The following is a 6,000-nucleotide window of genomic DNA, read 5'->3' as shown; positions in this document are numbered from 1 at the left end:
AGCCTTTCAGACCCAAGAGCTAAACCCAGAAAAGAGTCCCCTGAGTCAGCTGCTACGGAAACTAAGTACTCAGCCGGACCCTGACCAGCCCCAGACCAACACAGCCGCCCAAACACCAATCCGAGTGAACCAAATCATTAAAAAATGCAAAAGAAACCTACCTGGAACATTGGAACAAAATAACCGAAAGCCAAAGCAGATTAGAATGTTACCGGGCCCTAAAAAGAGAATATAAACTGGCAGACTACCTCACGACCATCAGAGACACAAAACAGAGACAGACCCTCACCAGGTACAGACTAAGCGACCACCAACTGGAAATTGAAAAAGGCAGATACAAGAAATCCTGGCAGCCTAGAGAGAATAGAATATGCGATCAATGTCTGGCTGGCGAGGTTGAAACAGAAATGCATTTCCTCCTAAAATGCGAAAAATTCAACACATCAAGAAACATATTATTCAACAAGCTAAGCCAAACAACCCCAGATTTCAAGGAATTGGATGATCCGTCAAAATTGAGATTAGTCCTAGGAGAAGGAGACAGACCATACCTTGGGGCCAAATATGTAACAACATGTCACAACCTGAGGACTGTTTAAAATTAAGACTGTTTAAAATTAATATTGAACGTACCAAATGAAGTACAAAGACTGTTTAAAATTAATATTGTTTAAAAGTAATATTGTATGTACCCAACAAATGTCAAATCGATTGACACCTACCGAATGTTGGAAAACTGTACCTTTTTGCTATGTAAGCTTTGGCAATATGGTTCTCTGTAAACTTTCATGCCAATAAAGCATTTTAATTGGAATTGGAATTGGAATTGGGAGAGAGAGAGAGAGACAGAGGGAGAGAGAGAGAGAGAGCGAGAGAGAGAGAGAGCAAGAGAGACAAAGAGAGAGATGGAGAGAGAGAAGGTGCTGGAGAGACAGAGGGAGAGAGAGAGACAGACAGAGAGCGACAGAGACAGAGGGATAGAGAGAGAGCGAGAGAGACAGAGAGACAGACAGAGAGAGGGAGAGAGACAGAGAGAGAGAGAGACAGAGAGAGAGAGACAGATGGATAGAGAGAGAGAGAGAGAGCCAGAGAGAGAGAGAGAGGGGGACAGAGGGAGAGAGAGAGAGATAGAGAAAGCGAGAGAGAGAATGGGAGAGAGAGACCGAGAGAGAGATGGAAAGAGAGACGGTGAGAGAGAGACAGAGGGTGGGAGAGAGAGAGAGAGAGAGAGAGAGAGAGAGATAGATAGAGAGAGAGAGAGAGACAGAGAGAGAGAGAGAGAGAGAGAGAGATGGTGCGTCATGGTGAGAGAGAGAGACAAAGAGACAGAGAGAGAGACAGAGATGTAGAGAAAGAGAGAGAGAGAGGGAGAGAGAGAGACCAAGAGAGAGAGATGGAGAGAGAGATGGTGAGAGAGAGACAGAGGGAGAGAGAAAGAGAGAGAGCTAGAGAGAGGGAGGGATGGAGAGAGAGACGGTGAGTCATGGTGAGAGAGAGAGAGACAAAGAGACAGAGAGAGAGAAACCGATAGAGACAGCAAGTCACAGAGAGACGGAGATAGAGGTGAGAGAGATTAGAGGGTAGAGGTGAGAGGTTGAAGGGTAGAGGTCAGAGTGCTTCGAGGGTAGAGGTGAGAGGGATTAGAGGGTAGAGGTGAGAGGTTGAAGGGTAGAGGTCAGAGTGCTTAGAGGGTAGAGGTGAGAGGGATTAGAGGGTAGAGGTGAGAGGTTGAAGGGTAGAGGTCAGAGTGCTTAGAGGGTAGAGGTGAGAGGGATTATAGGGTAGAGGTGAGAGAGGTCAGAGGGTAGGGTTGAGAGAGGTCAGAGGGTAGGGGTGAGAAGTGGAGATGCCCCCGATCAATGGACAAGTTCCGGAGTCCTTCTTACCTCTGCCCTTCTCTATCCCTCCTCAGGGGAGTCTGGAAGATCAAATCATCCAGGCCAATCCCGCCTTGGAAGCTTTCGGGAATGCCAAGACCTTGAGGAACGACAACTCCTCCCGCTTTGTAAGTACGGCAGGATCCCGCGCTCGCCCTCCCTGCTCCTCGTGACCGCCCTGTCTCCATCCACCCAGGCTCTTGCTCCCCCACTTGTAGACCCATTGTAACAAGAGCGTAGGCCCAGCGTAAAGGGGACACTTTCCAACCATTGATCGGGAGTTTCCCCGGGAGGGAAGGGACGACCCGAGTCCGTGGGGGTGTGGGGGGGTGGGGGGGGAGTGGGGATGGGGTGCCGGGGTCTCCTTGACATTGTCCTCTTCGGGCCGGGGGGGGTGGTGGTGGGGGGGAACGGTGTTAGGGGGTGGTGTGGGTGGTTGGGGCGGGGGTAGGGGCGGGGGTTGAGGCGTTGGTCCGGCCGCAAGCTGAGGCATCAAACCCCTCCCCCCTCATATCAGGAAAGGATGAACAGGCCTGGGTCCCTTATCTGAGGAAGGATGTTCTTGCCATGGAGGGAGTGCAGCGAAGATTCACCAGACTGATACCTGGGATGGCAGGAATGACGTATGAGGAGAGATTGGGTCGATTGGGCTTATACTCGCTGGAGTTTAGAAGAATGAGAGAGGATCTCATTGAAACTTATAAAATTCTAACAGGACTGGACAGACTAGATGCAGGAAGGATGTTCCCGATGGCGGGGGAGTCCAGAACCAGGGGTCACAGTCTAAGGATAAGGGGTAAGCCATTTAGGACTGAAATGAGGAGGAATTTCTTCACCCAGAGAGTGGTGAACCTGTGGAATTCTCTACCACAGAAGGCAGTGGAGGCCAATTCATTAAATATATTCAAGAAGGAGTTAGATATATTTCTTAAGGCTAAAGGGATCAAGGGATATGGGGAGAAAGCAGGGACAGGGTACTGAGTTTGGATGATCAGCCATGATCTCATTGAATGGCGGAGCAGGCTCGAGGGGCCGAATGGCCGACTCCTGCTCCTATCTTCTGTGTTTCTATGTTTCTCTTGAAAAAAGAAGGTTGAGGGGTGACCTAATGGAGGTCCTTAAAATTATGAAAGGTTTTGATAGAGTGGATACAGAGAGAGTGTTTCCACTTGTGGGGAAGAGCATAACTAGAGGCCATCAATATAAGATAGTCACCAGGAAATCCAATCGGGAAATCAGAAGAAACTTCTTTACCCAGAGAGTGGTGAGAATGTGGAACTCGCTCCCACAGGGAGTGGTTGAAGTGAAGGTTAAAAAAAATGTTTTTTATTCGATTATGGGATGTGGGCGTCGCTGGAAAGGCCAGCATTTATTGCCCATCCCTAATTGCCCCTTGAGAAGGTGGTGGTGAGCCGCCTACTTGACTCGCTGCAGTCCGTATGGTGAAGGTGCTCCCACAGCGCTGTTAGGGAGGGAGTTACATAAGAACATAAGAAATAGGAGCAGGAGTAGGCCAATCGGCCCCTCGAGCCTGCTCCGCCATTCAATAAGATCATGGCTGATCTGATCCTAACCGCCAATCCACTATCACAGAACCATCTCCTGAATCTAACAGAATTAGACACACGAAACAGGAGCAGGATCAGGCTACACGGCCCCTGGGCCCGCTCCGCTACCCACAGGGCCATGACCGACCCGAACCTAGACTCATGTCCAAATTCCTGCCCGCTCCCCGTAACCCTTAATTCCCTTTACTTCTAGGAAACTGTCTATTTCTGTTTTAAATTTATGTAATGATGTAGCTTCTACAGCTTTTTGGGGCAGCATATTCCATGGACCTACCACCCTCTGAGTGAAGTAGTTCCTCCTCATCTCAGTTTTGAAAGAGCAGCCCCTTATTCTAAGACTATGCCCCCTAGTTCTAGTTTCACCCATCATCGGGAACATCTTCCCTGCATCCACCCGATCCAACCCCTTCACAATCTTATATGTTTCAATAAGATCGCCTCTCATTCTTCTGAACTCCAATGAGTAGAGTCCCAATCTACTCAACCTCTCCTCATATGTCCATCCCCTCATCCCCGGGATTAACCGAGTGAACCTTCTTTGTACTGACTCGAGAGCAAGTATGTCCTTTCTTAAGTATGGACACCAAAACTGTACGCAGTATTGCAGGTGCGGTCTCACCAATACCTGGTACAACTGAAGCAATACCTCCCTATTTTTATATTCTATCCCCCTAGCAATGAAAGCCAACATTCCATTGGCCTTCTTAATCACTTGCTGCACCTGCATACTAACCTTTTGAGTTTCGTGCACCAGGACCCCCAGATCCCTTTGTACTTCAGTACTTTCCAGTTTCTTGCCTTTAAGATAATAACTTGCTCTACGATTTTTCCTGCCAAAGTGCATATCCTCACACTTTCCAGTATTGTATTCCATCTGCCAAATCTCTGCCCACTTACTTAGCCTGTCGATGTCCCCTTGAAGGTTTTTTATGTCCTCCTCACTCACTACTTTCCCCCCCATCTTAGTATCATCTGCAAACTTTGATATGTTACACCCGGTCCCCTCCTCCAAATCGTTAATATAGATTGTAAAGAGTTGGGGACCCAGCACTGACCCCTGCGGAACACCACTAGTTACTGATTGCCAGCCTGAGAATGAACCATTTATCCCAACTCTCTGCCTTCTGTTAGATAGCCAATCCTCTATCCATGCCAGAATATTACCCCCAATCCCGTGATTTTTTATCTTAAGCAATAATCTTTTGTGTGGCACCTTGTCAAATGCCTTTTGGAAGTCTAAATACACTACATTTTGACCCAGCGACGATGAAGGATCGGTGATATACTTCTAAGTCAGGATGGTGTGTGACTCGGAGGGGAACTTGGAGGTGGTGATGTTCCCATGCACCTGCTGCCCTTGTCCTTCTAGGTGGAAGAGGTCGCGGGTTTGGGAGGTGCTGCCGAAGAAGCCTTGGCGAGTTGCTGCAGTGCATCTTGTAGATGGTACACACTGCAGCCACGGTGCGCCGGCGGTGGAGGGAATGAATGTTTAAGGTGGTGGTTGGGGTGCCGATCAAATGGGCTGCTTTGTCCTGGATGGTGTCGAGCTTCTTGAGTGTTGTTGGAGCTGCACTCATCCAGGCCAGTGGGGAGTATTCCATCACACTCCCGACTTGTTACTTGTAGATGGTGGAAAGGCTTTGGGGAGTCAGGAGGCGAGACACTCGCCGCAGAATACCCAGCCTCTGGCCTGCTCTTGTAGCCACAGTGTTCATGTGGCTGGTCCAGTTAAGAATAGTATCGATGCATTTAAGGGGAGGCTAGACAAGCATATGAGGGAGACGGGAATAGAGGGTTACACTGATAGATTTAGATGAAGAAAGATGAGAGGAGGCTCGAGTGGAGTGGAGGGAAAGTGCGAGGTTATACACATTGGCAGGAAAAATAAAAAAGCAAATTATTATTTCAATGGAGATTACAAAATGCTACAGTTCAGGGGGACCTGGGGGTCCTTGTGCATGAAACACAAAAGGTTAGCATGCAGGTACAGCAAGTAATCAAAAAGGCAAATGGAATGTTGGCCCTTATTTCAAGAGGGCTGGAGTATAAAAGCAGGGAAGTCTTGCTACAACTGTACAGGGTATTGGTGAGACCACACCTGGAGTACTGCGTACAGTTTTGGTCTCCTTATTTAAGGAAGGATATACTTGCATTGGAGGCAGTTCAGAGACGATTCACTAGGTTCATTCCAGAGATGAGGGGGTTGACTTATGAGGAAAGGTTGAGCAGGTTGGGCCTATACTCATTGGAGTTTGGAAGAATGAGAGGTGATCTTATTGAAACACATAAGATACTGAGGGGGCTCGACAAGGTAGATGCAGAGAGGATGTTTCCCCTCGTGGGGAAATCTAGAACTTGGGGGCATAGTTTCAGAATAAAGGGTCGCCCTTTTAGAACCGAGATGAGGAGGAATTTCTTCTCTCAGAGGTTCGTAAATCTGTGGAATTCTCTGCCCCAGAGAGCCGTGGAGGCTGGGTCATTAAATACATTTAAGGTGGAGATAGACAGATTTTTGCAAGATAAGGGAGTGAAGGGTTATGGGGAGCGGGCAGGGA

The sequence above is a fragment of the Somniosus microcephalus genome, chromosome 4, assembly GCF_052327205.1.
Source record: "Somniosus microcephalus isolate GS21.2 chromosome 4, FLI_Smic_1.0, whole genome shotgun sequence".
Classification (NCBI taxonomy): Eukaryota; Metazoa; Chordata; class Chondrichthyes; order Squaliformes; family Somniosidae; genus Somniosus; species Somniosus microcephalus.
Note: the sequence above shows the minus strand (reverse complement) of the source record.